The sequence below is a fragment of the Motacilla alba genome, chromosome 15 (assembly GCF_015832195.1).
Source record: "Motacilla alba alba isolate MOTALB_02 chromosome 15, Motacilla_alba_V1.0_pri, whole genome shotgun sequence".
NCBI classification, from domain to species: domain Eukaryota; kingdom Metazoa; phylum Chordata; class Aves; order Passeriformes; family Motacillidae; genus Motacilla; species Motacilla alba.
In genome coordinates this window covers 13,419,571-13,436,806 of record NC_052030.1, presented here as the reverse complement: position 1 = coordinate 13,436,806, position 17,236 = coordinate 13,419,571, and the positions used below count along the sequence as shown (strand labels likewise).

General features: G+C 52.6%; 1 protein-coding gene across 1 annotated transcript in view; it reads left to right on the top strand.

The window, feature by feature from the left end:
* The first annotated feature begins 263 nt into the window (after positions 1-263).
* RIMBP2 (RIMS binding protein 2) overlaps positions 264-17,236 on the top strand; it is a 66,627-nt gene continuing 49,654 nt past the window's right edge. The window contains exon 1 of the mRNA XM_038152622.1: positions 264-316. The gene's annotated coding sequence lies outside the window, so the exon portion shown is untranslated. The remainder of the gene's footprint in view (positions 317-17,236) is intronic.

The window sequence follows — 17,236 nt, the reverse complement described above, 5'->3', positions numbered from 1 at the left end:
ATGTTTATTCGGCAAGGCTGAATTAATTAATTATTTAATTAATTCATGCTTTCACTGCATGCAGCGGTGATTAACCCTCACTGTGCTGCAGCTCTGGGGCACACGCCGGGCGCGGCCGGAGCCGGGGCAATGCAGCTGTGACAAACTGGCCACTGACTGCTTCTCTTCTATCCCGCACAGTCTGGAAATGCTCCACCACGCCTGCAGCCTGCAGCTCGACAGAAGAGATTTGCTCAGAGCTGGTTTGTAGAAGAGAGCCAGATCCCCAGCCCATGTCACCGGCCCAGCTGCAGAGTGTCACCGCTGGCAGCTCTCAGTAAGTCCTGCCCCTGCGGGCACAGCTCGGGGCAGCTGCAGTGCAGCTCGGGGCAGTTTTGTTTGGCACTCCAGCTGCTGCCCGGGGCTGCGTGTGGGTTTGTGTGCATGTGCACAGCTCCAGGGCTTGGGCGTTCCTGGGGGGAGGCTTGGGAGGGTTTGGCTGCACCCCCTCAGTTGTGCTGAGCTCCTGCACCGTGGCAGCTGGCACTGAGCACACAGGAGTGCTCAGCCTCAGGTGGGGCTGTGAAAGCCAAATTGGGATGTGAATAATTCCAGGGCAGAGCTCTGGATGCAGGAATAGCTCCTGCACCAAGGCAGCACTGGCACTGAGCACCCAGGAGTGCTCAGCCTCAGGTGGGGCTGTGAAAGCCAAATTGGGATGTGAATAATTCCAGTGCAGAGCTCTGGATGCAGGAATAACCCCTGCACCATGACAGCTGAGCTCTGGATGCAGGAATGACCCCTGCACCGTGGCAGCACTGGCACTGAGCACACAGGAGTGCTCAGCCTCAGGTGGGGCTGTGAAAGCCAAAAAGTGACATAAATAATTCCAGTGCTGAGCTCTGGATGCAGGAATAGCTCCTGCACCGTGGCAGCTGGCACTGAGCACACAGGAGTGTTCAGCCTCAGGTGGGGCTGTGAAAGCCAGAATGGATGTGAATAATTCCAGGGCAGAGCTCTGGATGCAGGAATAACAAGTGCAGCAGCCTGGGCACAGTCTGTGCCTCTGGGGCACCCGTCCTGGCTCTGAGGGGCAGCAGATGTGTTCTGGTTGCATCTCTGGCTGTTCACATGCTCTGATTTTCAGGCACTTCTTGAATTTGGACAGGAAACTTCCAGAAGGCTTGGTCAGTTACTGGTTCCCGTCTCCTGCTGCTGAGTTAGGAGATGTAGTTCATGTATCACCTCTGATCTTCAAAGCACTTTGCCACCAGTAACCAACAGAGTCATTTAAAGAAATTTCATTTTAAAACACCATTTTTAAACCATATGTTCTCACCGTTCTTTGTACCTCGCTGAACTGAAAGTAAAGGCTTAAAGCTTTGCTTTAGGAGCCTGATGTGTGAAGCTTGAGGTTCTAAATTTGGTGCTGGATTTATCCATGTGAAGGATATGAGTCTGATTGCATCAGAAGTAATTATATTTAATATGACAAGAGAAAAGTGCAGAAATGTGATATTCTGAGCGGCTGTTAATGCCTTCTTTGCATCTCTGCTCCTGAAAGGAATAATTGCACAGCAGTGACGGGAACTGAGTGGTAAGGTCTGGTGAAAGGCATTTCGGGGGGAAAGGGGAGTCAGCGTTGTCCTGCAGTGCCAGATTTCCCCGAGCAGGGGAAGGGAGTGGCTGCCTGCAGACCCAGACCCACCGGGGGCACCCCGGAGTCACTGGGGCTCCCCTGGTTGTTTCCCTCACACCCAGAACTTGTGCCTTCAGGAGGCGAGAAGCTGCGGCCCGAAAGGCTCTGTTTGGATTTGGGTTGTGAGAGGAGGAGAGAGGAATGATTGTGGGCAGCAGCCAGGCTTGGGGTCCATCGTGGCCCACTCTGGGCCCCCTGGCCAGGGCTGGGGGCACACAGGAGATCTGACACTGCTGGGCAGCAGCCGCCCCTCCTGGACGGGGGGACACTCTGGGCACCACGCCAGCCTCTGGTGAAGCACTGCTCTACTGGAGCTTTTCTACTCTGGCATCTCTTTTGGGTGTTTTCAAACACTGGGCTCTCTCACAGGCAGCTGGTGGGTTCATTCCTGGTGTGGAACAGGGCTGGGGTCTCTCAGAGGCAGCTGGTGGGTTCATTCCTGGTGTGGGACAGGGCTGGGCTCTCTCAGGGGCAGCTGGTGGGTTCATTCCTGGTGTGGAACAGGGCTGGGCTCTCTCAGAGGCAGCTGGTGGGTTCATTCCTGATGTGGAACAGGGCTGGGCTCTCTCAGGGGCAGCTGGTGGGTTCATTCCTGATGTGGGACAGGGCTGGGGTCTCTCAGAGGCAGCTGGTGGGTTCATTCCTGGTGTGGGACAGGGCTGGGCTCTCTCAGGGGCAGCTGGTGGGTTCATTCCTGATGTGGAACAGGGCTGGGCTCTCTCAGGGGCAGCTGGTGGGTTTTTCACCCCCTGGCTGGGTGGTGCTGGGTGCAGCCTGTGTTCCCTGGCCCTCACACCCAGGGCTCTGCTGGTGCTCCCTGCAAGGCTCCCTCTGCCTCAGCCAGGCTCAGGTGTGCTGGTGGCTCTGCCTCAGCCAGGCTCAGATGTTCTCTCTCCTGAGTGGAATATCTGCTGGCACAGCCCAGCTCCCCTCCACACTGCCCCATCAGCGTGGTGCTTGCACCAGGCAGGAAGGCTGAGGCTCTCTGTTATCAGTTCCTGCAAGGTGATTTACTGCTCCATTTTTCTGAAACACACAATAACATTAACGTTTTGGCTCATACTTTTTCCTGCCCTAATTACATTTGTCTCTTGTTTAATCATCTTGAGGACAAAATAGCATGTCTGAGGAGAGAATGTGATTTAATTAACTTTTGTCCTAATGATTCAGACTGCAGAATCTTGCATGGCTTCTTGTCCAGTACAGTGGTTGGAGGCAAAGTATTCAGGTTATACTGAAAAATGTAAATCTTAAACCCCATAAAAACCCTTCAGGCCCATGGTGCTGCTGCTGAGCTCAGAGGTGTGTTATCTGACAGGTTTCTATTTTGGCTTGAGGTTTAATTTACAAATTATTTCAGGGACTGCTTGACTCCTTGTTACAGAAAGCGTGGGGATTTAGATTTTACTTTCCAACAGGGATTACACCAAAGCAGGTGAGGAAAATGCTGGGGAATATCAGAGCTTTCTGCAGTGGGCACAGCTGCAACACCTCTGTTCCTCACTGGCTCCTGCTCGGGCCCAGAGCTGGCTCTGGCTGTGCTGAGGCTTTCAGAAAATCAATACTGATTTTGTAAAGCCGGGCTTTCTATTCTGATTCTTCATCTTCTGGTGGTCTGCCCATCCTTGAGCTGGAGTGAGCCCCTTAGTGCATTTGTGAGGGGTTTTGAGGAGCCTCCATGAGGCTGGAGGCTGCAGCCAGTGCCCTGACAAACGGGGAGGCAGAGGAATCTCTGCTCTGTGAAAGTGGGGGATCTGGAGCCTGAGGGGTGTGCCCTGCACTGCTGAGCTCCTCTGAGGGGTGTGCAGTGCACTGCTGAACACTGCACAGGGTCAGGGCTCCCTGGGACAGTGTCAGAGTTCCCTGGGGCAGTGTCAGGGCTCCCTGGGACAGAATTCCCTGTGTCAGGGCTCCCTGGGGCAGTGTCAGAGCTCCCTGTGTCAGTGTCAGGGCTCCTTGGGACAGAGTTCCCCGTGTCAGGGCTCCCAGTGACAGTGTCAGGGCTCCCTGGGACAGTTTCCCGTGTCAGAGCTCCCTGTGACAGTGTCAGAGCTCCCAGTGACAGTGTCAGGGCTCCTTGGGGCAGAGTTCCCCGTGTCAGGGCTCCCTAGGACAGTGTCAGAGTTCATTTTCCTTCCCCATGGGCCAGGTCCTGGCCAGGTCCTGGCAGGTCCTGCAGGCAGCAGGGCTGAGAGGTGCCTGCACACAGCAGCCCTGTCTGGGTGAATAATCAGAATATTCCCAGGCAGCAGGTGAGTGCAGTGATCACTGCTTGGACAAACTCTGTGTCCTGGAGACGTTCTGGTGATGGGCTCTGCAGCAAGGACTCTGCTCAGGGACACCTGGCCTGCTTTGCACTGGCTAAAAACCACCAGAAGTGTTGGGTCAGAGCTCCAGGTTATATAAATGGGGTTTATACAGTCTGTGCAGCACTTTGTGAGGGCAGCCCAGCTGGGAGGAGGGCATTTTAAATGAAACCCCTCTCTGATATTAGGGGCTGTGGTGAGCCCATGGCTTGGTGAGGTACATCTGAGATGAGAGGTGTGCTGGGGAAAAGCATATGGTTGTCAGAAAGATGTTTAAAACTGCATTTGTGAGCTGTCCCTGCTCATCAGGTGCAGCCAGCAGAACTGAGCTGTGGGAACAGGAACACTGGTGTGTGTTGATGTTCACAAACTGCTGCCCCATCCCGTGCCCAGCACTCATGCATGTTTTATTTTGCATCTCTGTCTGGGGATCCCAGCGCAGATTCCAAATGCACGAGGTGCTTCACTGACAAATGCTGGGCTAAAAAAAAATAAAAATCAAGTCCTTTTGTGAAGAGTTTAAAGCTGACAAGGCAAGCCATGCAGAACGCTGGCGTTTAGATCAGGAGTAACGACACAGCTTCAAACTCCTGCCCCGGAATTTTTAATTCTCATGGTAAATTAGGCTGACATTGGAATGAAAAGTATATTTCAAGTATATTTCTCAGAGCTGTCCTTCAGCATCTCCCTTGCAGCTCGGGGCATTTGGAATCTGCTCTCTCTGGCTGCTTCCCCTGCTGCTGGAAACAAGAAGCAAGGCCAAGGGTGTGAGCAGGCAGAGCCAGACTGTGGCTGAGAGATGTGAGGTGTGTGTGGTGCTGGTTTTAGTTTTCCTCCCAGGGATTTAAGGGGAGATGCACTGGAGGGAGCTGGCTGAGCCACTGCCCTGCCAGTGCCTTGTTTTCCTTGTGGATTATCAGGGAACTCCAATCTGGTCCCTTTCATCAGCACTGAACCACTTTCCAAAGAAAGCCAGTGCATGTGACCACCAAAAGCATTTCCATTTTTAAAACACTCTGGCAATTCGGCTCAGGCAGCAGAGAGCAAGGCCAGCCTGTATTGAAGGGTTGTGGTGTGGAAATCAGTGAAATACATAAACATGGCAATAAAATCTGCACTTGGCTGTCCCTGAAGGGAGCTGGGCACACCTGCTGGCACTGCCAGCTGCTGTTCCCTCCCGTGGCCTGTGTGTGCACACACCAGCACAGGCTGCAGGGCCCACAGGAGCACTGACCAGCACCTTTGAAAGTTTCCTGCACCGACTGCTCGAACACGCGTGCATCAATAGAAGGAGGAGACCTACTTCATGATGTTCTGTGCATGGCAAAAGCCAAAAATGGTTCTATTAGAACTTTGGCTGCAGCTCCGCTAAATTTTAGCAGTTTGGGGGGGAAGGAAAATGCTTTTGAAAGGTTATAATTAATGAGTTATGTGTTGTTGGGTTTTTTCCCGAAGTATACCAAAATAACATGAAGAAATTGGGACAGGCATGCTTTTTTTGTGCCTTGGCATTTCGAGGGCTGCAAGCCTGGCTTCCCACTGGAGATGGGGGAGGCTTTGCTGATGCCTGCTGCCCACAGCTCACCCTGGGCTGGGATCCAGGGGGGTGGAGGATGACTGCACAGGAGGAAAACTCTGTTCTGAGTGCACAGGGTGAAGAGCTGAGCCTGCCACTGTCTGATGCTGAAAGGATCCAGCACGGAGTAACTCCGTGTGAGAGAGTTCTCCTGAGCAGCTCCTGGTCACAGAAGGGCTCTGGTTTCTGGCTGAGTTATGCATCCTGAGCAGCTCCTGATCCAGGCTCAGGGTTTGCTGGCTGAGCTGTGGCTCCTGACCCATGCTCTGGTTTCTGGCTGAGGTTTGGATCCTGGGCAGCCTCTGGTCTCAGAGAGCCTCTGTTTTGCTGCCTGAGCTATGTTTGCTGCCTGAGCTGTGCATCCTGACCCTGCCTGGCTGCAGCAGCTCCGGGGCAGCTCAGGCTCCAGGGCTCCTGACCAATTTCACAGCAAACTCGATTAAGCTGTTAAATTGCAGATCACTCCTGACAGTAAATTAATTCCTAATCCAAGCCCTGTTCTGCACTACATCGGGAGGCTTTTGCCAGGAGGCCAGTGGCTTGAAAATGGGTAATTAAATTCTGCTGTAAATACATTTTTATCCACCCTTCTGCTTGCAGGAGCTGGCAAACAAGCATGAGCCATTAATTGATACCTGTAATTTGGTTTAGTTGGAATAAGCCCTGCTCCTGTCAGATTCTGAGATGTAAACCAAGGTTGTGGAGTTGGGAGTAAGTAAAAGATAAAGACTGACCAGAATGTATTCACAGGAGAATCTGTTCCTGTTTTTCTCCATAAAATGTTGTGTAGTTTGCAAATTTGGAGTTGTGTAGTTTGCAAATTTGGAAATATTTTGATCTGAAGTCAGTGTAGAGCAATTTTTTAAAAGCCCTAAATATAAGCAAAGTACCAATGATGAGGAGGTGTATTCTGGGTGGTTTTCCTTGGTGTGATTAATCTCTTGTGACACAGCTTTCAGCCTAGCAGAGAGGTTTTGCAGACTGGCCGTGTCCTGTGGAGATGGAGCTGTGCATTTGTTGCCACCTGGGTTTTCCTGTTGGCATTTGGAGCAGGAGGTGCTGGGTGCAGCTTTGCTTCTGAAGGGCCAGGAGGAGTCTGGAACCTGCTGGCTTATTCCCCAGCCAGAGCTCTGAACCAAATTCAGCTTCCCCATCTTTCTTCCACATTTTTTCCCTTTCCTTGAAGACCCAGAGCGTTTGGCAGTTGTGAGTCTGGCTCCTTTTAAAGGCTAAATGCTGCTAATTCTCATTCCTGACAGGAGCAAGTGTCTCCGTGCTATTTGTCTGTGCAAAACAGTTCCTGATGCCTTCAGAGGTGTTTCCAGCTCTGCAGAGTGCTCTGAGCCTTCCACAGGGAGCCTGGCCTTCCTGCCATGCTCTGAACACACTCGCAGGTGATGCTGGGCACCTTTGAAGTCCACACTCAGATTTGTGGCTTTGCTTTCCAACGTTATTAACATTTTATCCGTGGTCCAGCTGAGGCACTTTGTCATTTCGAGGGCAGCGTGAACGTTAATAATTAAAAGCAATTAAAAAGTGTGTTAAAAGCAATGTAATTGTTATAGGCTGGCTGACTGCTGGATCAGCAGGAGGGTTTGGGAGGCTTTTTGAGTTTGATTTTGGATTTCAATTTCAGTTCTGCTTCTCAGATTCTCGCCCTGTGAGGGCATTTTCTCGCTGCAGCTGTGCAGGGCTGGGTGTCCCCCAGCAGCAGCTGCAGGCTCTGCTGCAGCTGTGCAGGTGCAGGTTCTGCTGCAGTTCTGGTGCAGCTGTGCAGCAGCCATGCAGGTGCAGGTTCTGATGCAGGCTCTGCTGCAGCAGCGGTGGAGGTGCAGGTTCTAGTGCAGCAGATGTGCAGGTGCAGGTTCTGCTGCAGGTTCTGGTGCAGCTGTGCAGGTGCAGGCTCTGCTGCAGTTCTGCTGCAGTTCTAGTGCAGCTGTGCAGCAGCTGTGCAGGCGCAGGCTCTGCTGCAGTTCTAGTGCAGCTGTGCAGCAGCTGTGCAGGCTCTGCTGCAGGTGCTGATGTGGCTTAGTGCAGCTGTGCAGCAGCTGTGCAGGCTCTGCTGCAGGTTCTAGTGCAGCTGTGCAGCAGCTGTGCAGGCTCTGCTGCAGGTTCTGGTGCAGGTTCTGGTGCAGCTGTGCAGCAGCTGTGCAGGCACAGGCTCTGCTGCAGTTTAGTGCAGCTGTGCAGCAGCTGTGCAGGAGCAGGTTCTGGTGCAGTTCTGGTGCAGCTGTGCAGCAGCTGTGCAGGAGCAGGTTCTGCTGCAGTTCTGGTGCAGCTGTGCAGCAGCTGTGCAGGCGCAGGCTCTGCTGCAGGTTCTAGTGCAGCTGTGCAGCAGCCATGCAGGCGCAGGCTCTGCTGCAGGTTCTAGTGCAGCAGCAGGGCCTGCGGGGCAGCAGAGCCTGGCCAGGGAGGTGCCCAGCCCTGCTGGGGCAGAGGTGCAGCTGGGGCAGCAGCTCCTGTGCAGCTGGCTGCATTGCCAGGGGAGCTGGGAACAAGCAGGGCTCAGGTTCTCTGCCCTGCAAACACCAGGAGCAAAAGCAGCATGGTTGTTTCTGCCAGCGAACTGCAGCTTTGGCATTCCTCTTTCCCATTTTCTTCCCCCACAGTTCCTGTTTTGAATCTTTTCTTTAGAATTCGGCAATAACAGTCTCCAGCAGGTTTGATTCGAGTGGCATTAATGTCTCCCACCCTGTAAAAGCCTCTCCTGGTTCCCAAGCAGGCTGGAAAATCAGAGCCTGGCTCGAGCTGTGAGAGCACACGCAGAGATCTGTGAAGAGGAATTAGCCTTCCTCACAGGCTGCAGCGCCACAGAGACAATCATGACAAGCTATTGCTGAACAAAACAGATTATTTTTAGCAGGCTGTTCCCTCGGCTCTCCCAGCTGCCAGGGGAAGCTGCTGTGTGCCCGTGGTCCTGCCTGTCCCTGCGCGGTGCAGTGGGGGAACGCAGCTTCCCCAGAGCAGCAGGAGCATCCCCCACCCCTCCGGAACTGTCTGCTCTCTTGAAGGGCTGCTGGTTAAATTCCAGTGCAATTTGGGTCTCATTAATGCACCTTTCTTCCCAGCCCTGGAAGTGGTCAGTGCTGTGTTACACCAGTGTACCAGCGCTGGCTGCTTTGCTCTTGTGTTTGAAGATGTGAGACATTTTGTAGCGTACTGAATTTGGGAGTCTGGCCATATTTTGAATGCAACCTCTCCTTTGCTTAGTCTTCAAAAACCCTTCAGTACCCTCTAGAAGTTTAGAATGCAGGAGGTTTTGGAGGCTGCAGAGATCCTCCTTTCTGGGCATGCAGATGGAGTTCCATGCTAAAAAATGATCAAGGATGGACATTGCCCCTTTCCCTCAGGACTGCGTGGTGTCACTGTGGGCCCCCTGCAGCGCCACAGCGCTGCAGCAGAAAGCAGAAAAGCAGAGTGCTGATGCCCCAGGAACTGGTCATCAGATCCCAGGCTGCCTGGGATGAAAGCAGAAACCAGAAAAGCAGAGTGCTGATGCCCCAGGAACTGGTTATCAGATCCCAGGCTGCCCGGGATGGCTGAGAGCTGCTGGGCCTTTGAGCTGTGCATTAAAACCTCCTGGGGCTGAGTGATGCACCTTTTCCTGCTGGCAGGACAGGAGTTGATCCAGAATGTGGCTGAGAACCTGTCTCAGTGCCAGGTTTGTGCACAGGCAGGGTGTGCTTTGAGCCAGGGAAAGGTTCTGGTGGATGGCAGGCATGCAGAGCTCCCAGGCAGGGTTTGAGGGTTTGCTGTCCCTGCTCCCAGGCAGGGTTTGAGGGTTTGCTGTCCCTGCTCCCAGGCAGGGTTTGGGGGTTTGCTGTCCCTGCTCCCAGGCAGGGTTTGGGGGTTTGCTGCTCCTGCTCCCAGGCAGGGTTTGGGGGTTTGCTGTCCCTGCTCCCAGGCAGGGTTTGGGGGTTTGCTGTCCCTGCTCCCAGGCAGGGTTTGGGGGTTTGCTGTCCCTGCTCTCAGAACCACTCTGTGCAGCTCCTGGCTCCTCCATCCCCTGTGCTGCCCCTCAAACACCTGCAGGTTTGCCCCACGTGTTTGTTACCAGTTTTCCATGTTCCCAGGAAGGAGCAGCACCTCGCAGTGAAGCCTCTGGCTTTGGGCAGGGGCAGTGCCCTGCCTGGGGCCGCCAGGGATGGAATCTGCTGGGGTTTGCAGGAGGCAGGAGCTGGGAGCCCACCCCAGGAACAGGACTGAAAGTCTTCTCCTTCCACAGGCAGGCAGGATTCCAAGGTGATGAGGCACTTGGGGAGTTTGCTGTGCTTGGGGACAGCCTTTGGTGTCTCTTTATCTGCTCTGTGATTCCCATTCACAGCCTGGTCTGTGCATCTTCCCCCTGCGTTCCCCCTGGTTCTTTCTGAGCACTGACAAAAATTCGTGGCGGGTTTGGTCTCTGGATTTTGGTTTGCCCTTTTCTCCCCCGTCAGGATCGGTGCCGAGTTGGAAGAACTGTGAAATCACAATTCAAACGTGGAACATGTCTAGCCCCGAGTTTAGACTCCAGCAGTAATTCAGCGAGCACCAGGCACAGGCGAGGCTCAGAGCTGCTCGTGGGCAGTGCTGCAGAAACGGGCTGCTGCCAGTTCTGGGGATTTGGCAGGGGTTTCAACCCACCTTGAGCTTGTGGGGCTGTCACAGAATCATTTCAGTGGCAGCAGACTGTCCTGGCTGTCCCCCAGCCTCTCTCAGGTTTTGGAAGCTGGGGATTCAGTCCTGTGAAATTCCTGGAGTCAAAGTCTGGGTGCTCCCAAGATCCAGGCGGGCAAGGAGCTGCTCCAGGGCAGCAGTGCCAGGCAGGCTGTGTCTGAAACCAGCACCTTTCCCTGCTTCCATTTGCACAAAGGAGTGGGAAATGTCAGCTTTTTGTTCAGAAACCGCAGCTGGGGGAGGCAGAGTCCTCCACAAAAAGAAACATGACCCAGGGGAACGGAGCGGTTTTATTTGCCAAGCACTTTGTAAGCGTGTGCTGGATGACATCTGAGCAGTGCTGTTGTTGTTTGGATTGTGTTGTGAAACAGCACGGAAACAGAAAACAGCAACAATGGAACTGCACAGCTTCCTTTCCCCAGAGGTTTAGTGCTTGTGTCACTGCAGCCCGAGTTGGTGTTTAAAATGAGGACTTGCCTAGAGGAAATGGTTTTTTAGCGTACGTTTCACTGGACAGCAGAGCAATTACTTCCTAAATTTAGAAATTATTCTCTACTACGTTGTGGCAGGATCAGACAAGTTTTGGCATTTGAGCAACTTCCAGCACACATTTTGCACAGCAGAAGAAATAATGCCATTTGACAATCCAGCAGAGAGAAAACGTTCAGAACCTGGCTTTCCTTGCAGGCTGCCTGGGAGCAGGACAGGGATTTCCAGGGCAGAGCCGAGGGGTCCATCCTGCCCTGCCCTGCCCTGCAGATCCCTTGGCTGGGGCAGTTTGGGAGCCTCAGGGAGTGGGGCCAGCACGAGCAGACTGAGCGGAGGGGACAGACAAACCCAGCCACCCAAAGGGAGAACCAAGGCAAGGAACGAATTTGGTTAATTATGGGCTTAAAGCCCTTTCAGGGCAGCACCAGGGCTGAGTCATGCTGAGCTGTGCTGACAGCAGGAAAGCAAGGAAATGCAGCTCCCAGAATTCCCCCTGCAGGAAATGCAGCTCCCAGAATTCCCCCTGCAGGAAATGCAGCTCCCAGAATTCCCTCGGCAGGAAATGCAGCTCACAGAATTCCCTCTGCAGGAAATGCAGCTCTCCAGATTCCCCCTGCAGGAAATGCAGCTCACAGAATTCCCGCTGCAGGAAATGCAGCCCCAAGCTCCCCTGCTGCCTCCTCAGCAGAAAGCCCAGCAGGGGGAGGGCGCGGGGCTGCTCCAGCCTTGCAGCAGCAGCGGGAGCTGGAGCTCGGGATCCCTCCCCTGCAGCCCCATTTCTCTGCGCTTGCCCTTCTGAACCCCCCAGGCTGGATGGTTTTCTCCTGGCTCCTTTACTTCTTTGTGAGGAGCTCCCAGGGCTGTTAAGCAGAACTAACTTGGCACAGCTGCATGAAATCTGAAATGCCCAAGTGAAAGAAATGGATTAAGCAGATAATCTCCCATCATACTTCGAGCAATTTGAAGCATGGGGCTTTAAAAAGAGAGAATTTTATACGGAGAATATATATATTTTTTTAAACAGAAGGTTATATTCATGACATAGCACCAAAACATAATAATTTTCTTTTCTTAAAAGAATTTCAGAGCAGTTGAAAACTGTGGAAGAATGTCTTTACTTGTAGGTTTGTGCATAAAGAAAAAAATTTATTAGACATCTAATTCAAAGGAATTATACTGATTTGTTCCTAATTCTTGTGTCCATGCTCCCCCATTTGCTGGCACTATTTGTGCAGGAGGAGATGAGTGAGGGCTTTGTGTCTCCTGCCACAGGCTGTGTGCAGTGCTCCAAAGGAGGCAGAAGGGAACAGAAATTATCTTCTGTTCAAGTATCACTTTTGGCCTTCACAAGTTGTTCCAGATCAAATCTTTTCTTCGGGAATTGGCTAAAAATAGACAGGAAGAATAATCCCCTGAACTGTGATAAGCATTATCATCAGAAGTCAATCTTGGAAATAATTTGCGTGAGTAAATGTAGCGTAGATTGAAGGGAGGAAAACGCGGTTCCGCCGGGCGCGGGGGAGAAAGCGGCGACAACTTTCTGCAGGATTCAATTTGCTGGTAATTTGCTGGGAGCTCAGAAAGCAGAACAACAGACGCCACTAATGGAGGGGAAGGATGGCTAATGAGGGACACGCGGATTTAGGAGAGACTCAAATCCCTCCCTCTGCTGCTGTGGGGAAGGGGAAATCCAGAGCTGGGAGCTGCTCTGGGACTTCCAGAGTGCCAGGGAGGAGAGGGAGAGCTCGGAGTCCAGGGGGCAGGCAGAGACAGGGGTTTGAGTGTGCTGTGAGCTGTGTTGCAGCAGGATTGTGTTGGTTTGGCTCAGAGAGGCTCCAAGTGCAGCTCCAGCAGGGGTTTGAGTGTGCTGTGAGCTGGGTTACAGCAGGATTGTGTTGGTTGTGCTCAGAGAGGCTCCAAGTGCAGCTCCACACGGGTTTGAGTGTGCTGTGAGCTGGGTTGCAGCAGGATTGTGTTGGTTTGGCTCAGAGAGGCTCCAAGTGCAGCTCCAGCAGGGGTTTGAGTGTGCTGTGAGCTGGGCTGCAGCAGGATTGTGTTGGTTTGGCTCAGAGAGGCTCCAAGTGCAGCTCCAGCAGGGGTTTGAGTGTGCTGTGAGCTGGGTTGCAGCAGGATTGTGTTGGTTGGGCTCAGAGAGGCTCCAAGTGCAGGTTTTGCAGCAGGTTTTGCACGCTTGCAGCAGGTTTTGCACCTTTACATCAAATTTTGCACCTTTATAGCAGTTTTTGCCTGTTTGCAGCAGATTTTGCACACTTACAGCAAGCTTTGCACATTTGCAGCAGGTCTGGCACACTTGCAGCTGGGTGTGGGAGCACAGCTGGGTCTGGGAGCACAGCTGGGTGTGCTGTGCAGGCACTGGCCGTGCTTTCAGCAGCGCCCTGGCGCTGAGTGTTCTGCACAGGGATATCTTTTGGGAGAAATGCCAGTTTTCATGTGCTGCTTTGCCCGTTTCTGTCCTGGACCGGGGGATCGGGTCCCCCGGAGTGCCTGGGGATCTCCTCTGCAGGCAGGCGTCATCCTTCAGCAGGCAGCTGGGAAGATGAATCAATGAGATGAAATTTATGTTCTGGAAAGCTTCATAAGCGTGCAGCCATCTGGGGCCATCTTTAATTTCCACTTTCGTCCCTCCTTTTGCTGATAGCTGTGTCGGGGAGACTCGGGGGTGCTCAGCTTCATTTCAGTGTCAGGCTGGGGAGATTTCATCTCCCTCTCCAGGGGAGAGGAGTTTGCAATCATTTCTCTGCCATCCCCCACTCCCAGACGCACACAGACCTATTGTCAGGTTATTTTTCCTCAGCTTCTCTGATAGCCATCATATGAACACAAAATTCAGTGGTTTTCAGTCCTTCATGTGCCTAGAAATGTTGCCTAATTGCAAAATCTCTGTTGATAATGGCAGATGAACTGATATTAACCTTCTGTCTCAGCCCACTGCCAACCAGAAGCATCACTTAAATTTGTTATCTGTCAATTTTTAACCCAAACTAATTTCTTCTGGCTTCATTAAAACTAATTAGTTTGCTTGAGGACCGAAGAGCTCTCAGCATTCCTTGGAACAAACAAATATATCATGAGAAAGCATAAGCACAATGGAAAATTAGCTCGATAGGAACAGAAAATACATGTTAATGAAATTCATAGTAGGTGGAAATACAGCTGACAGTATCTGGCCTGTGTCTGAAGTGCTAGGCAGTTTCTGTGTAGTTTGAAAACCTTCTGCAGGGTTTTGCTTAGCACAGGGCATTACAGTTACCTGGTGGGAGATCCCTTCTTTCTTCAGGAGCAGGTTTTCCACCGTGGGTTTGCCTTTACCTGGTGAGCTGGGAGAGCCAGGGGAGCTGCTGGGGCTGTCTGGCACGGCTCAGGAGGCTGCTGTGCAAGGTGACACCTGAGGCTTGCTTTAATCAAGCCCAGCCTCTTTGTTCAGTTCTGATAAGCAGCAGTTTGAAACAGAGAATAGAATAGAGCCTTTGTGCTTGGTGGTTTCCTGTGTTCCTTTCTTTTTCTTCTTTCCTCTCCCCACAGCCTTTCCTGAGAACTTCCAGAGCTTTTCATTGGCAGCTGCCTCAACAGTTGATTTTCATGAAATTAAAAAGTTAAAAATGGCGAGGCCTGAAGCGAAATATTCTCAGCACTGGGATGATTTGTGTAACCTGAATTCAGCGGGAGGAGCGTTCAGCACTGACCTTGGTGGAGCCCCGTGTTCTGGTGGCACTAATGGCCCTTTGCAGTGCCCCAGGGTTTCAGACATCCCCCTGCTGGGGTTTCTGTCACTGTCCAGCTGCTGGCTAGGTTGGGGTTATTTCTCCTTTGTTTATTTTAGGTTTGGGGGCTATTTCTCCTTTGGTATTGTCACTGTCCAGCTGCTGGCTAGGTTATTTTTCTTTTTTTTTTTTTTTTTTTTTTTTTTAGGTTTGGGGGTTATTTTTCTTTTTATTTATTTCTCCTTTGTTTATTTTAGGTTTGGGGGTTATTTCTTCTTTGTTTATTTTAGGTTTGGGGGTTATTTCCCCTTTGTTCATTTTAGGGGTTATTTCTCCTTTGTTTATTTTAGGTTTGGGGGTTATTCTTTTTTTTTTTTTATGTTAGGTTTGGGGGTTATTTCTCCTTTGTCCATTTTAGGGGTTGTTTCTCCTCAGTTTATTTTGCAGTCAGTTCCCAGAGCAGGGCTGTTGTGCACCATTTTTCCTCCCCTTTCCTTGCCACGTCTCTCCTTCAGCACGGTTTTCTGCTGTTTTGTGCAGAAATGGGCAGACGTTGCTCTGTGCTGCCAGCAGACCCTTCCTGCTTGCCTGAAGGGCTCCAGACTCAGGAGCTGGTGTGGGGCTCTTTGTACCTGAAATAGAAAACTTGGGTTAAACATCAGGACCAATGTTTATCTTTCCTTAAAAAAAAAAAAAAAGCAGGGAAAGCACTGGTCCGAAGCCTTTGCTTTTCTCATAAATTTGTTCAGTGTTTCTGTGCAGAGCCTTAGCTCAGCAGATGAAAAATGGGTTGTGCAGTGTTACTTGAAGGCTGTAATATTATCTGTTCTGAAAACAGAATTTCTGGAGCATGAAGAGCTGGTTTTGAATGATGCTTCTGGCACCTAATCCTTAAAATTATTCAGCATATTTTTCTCGTGTCTGTCTTGAAATGAAAAATTATCTTCTGTTTTCAAATCATTTATAGCTTCTAAAAATTGGGCTTAACTTTTCATCGAGATTTCCAAACTTATGCAATATATTGATATAAGTTTCTGCCTAATAAAATTACTCTGAGACAGCTGAATAATTACTGATGTCCCCAGAGTTCACAGGAGGGTTTTTAACATTTGCATCTCTACATTTCTCGCTGGAAAATCTGCCAGTCTTTGGGCAGAACAGGAAGCTCTTTGAGCTGTGCTTGGTGTTCCGCCTGGGTTCGGTACATTTCATCCTTTTTCAGCGCCACCAGAGTGAATCTTTCACCTGCTGGGGCATGGTGTTACCGTGGCGACAGCCGAGCCCGTGTGCTGCTCCCTGCTCTCAGAAGGAAAAGCTTCCCGAGGAGCGCCTGCAGAGCCAGCCTGACTGTGCTGCGAGGATCGGCAGCTCCGCTCTGAGGGCTCCTCCCTTTCCAGAGGGGAGCGGGTGTCTGCGAGGGGAGCAGCGACAGCGGGGGGACAGGTCCTGGCAGCTGCAGAGCCCGGGCCAGGCTGGGGAGCACAGGGGACCCGGCTCAGGGGCACCTCTGGGGACATCCCCACATCCCAGTGATGCTCTAGAGGGGACCCGGCTCAGGGGCACCTCTGGGGACATCCCCAGCTCCCAGGGCTGCTCTCTCTGCTTGGGGACCCTTGGGGACATGCCCAGATCCCAGTGATGCTCTAGAGGGGACCCGGCTCAGGGGCACCTCTGGGGACATCCCCACTCCCAGTGATGCTCTAGAGGGGACCCGGCTCAGGGGCACCTCTGGGGACATCCCCACTCCCAGTGATGCTCTCCCTGCTTGGGGACCTTTGGGGACATCCCCAGATCCCAGTGATGCTCTAGAGGGGACCCGGCTCAGGGGCACCTCTGGGGACATCCCCAGATCCCAGTGATGCTCTCCCTGCTTCAGGGGAGCCCAGGCTGCCCCCGGGTCAGGGGGACCTCTGGGGACATCCCCACTCCCAGTGATGCTCTCCCTGCTTCAGGGGAGCCCAGGCTGCCCCCGGGTCAGGGGGACCTCTGGGGACATCCCCACTCCCAGTGATGCTCTCCCTGCTTCAGGGGAGCCCAGGCTGCCCCCGGGTCAGGGGGACCTTTGGGGACATCCCCAGCTCCCAGTGATGCTCTCCCTGCTTGGGGACCTTTGGGGACATCCCCACTCCCAGGGCTGCTCTCCCTGCTTTAGGGGAGCAGAGGGGACCCGGCTCAGGGGGAGCTGCAGGGGACCTTTGGGGACATGCCCATGGGGCAGAGACTGTGATGGGCAGCTCAGAGTGGTGGCCTGAGCAGCAGCAACCAAAGGGGGCTCCATGGGATCCTGCAGGAGGGGAGCCTGCCAGAGGTTCAGGTGGGCCTGGTTTCACCTGGCCCGTGGTGGAGGCAGAGCTTCAGAGGGACAGGCAGTGAGACGAGCTGGTGGGCAAGGCTGGGTACCTGCAGAGCCTTGGGGGATGGAAACCAGCAGGAATTGAGCAGTGTCAGTGATCAGCAGAAATGAGTCGTGCAGTGTCAGTGAGAGGTGTGCGAGGCTGGGTACCTGCAGAGCCTTGGGGGATGGAAACCAGCAGGAATTGAGCAGTGTCAGTGATCAGCAGGAATGGTTGTGCAGTGTCAGGGAGGTGAGAGGTGTGCGAGGCTGGTTCCCTGCAGAGCCTCGCTGGAGTGGAATCCAGCAGGGAGGAATTGCTGTGTTTCCTCCCCAGGATCTGCTCCAGGGCTGTGCTGCAGGACACTGGTGCTTTCCAAGGCCAGGAATCTGCTCAGTTCCCGTGGCTGTTTTTAGCAGTGCTTTTTAAGAAGTGCTATTTTTGTGGGGTGTTTCTTATGCTAAATTCAGCCTCCT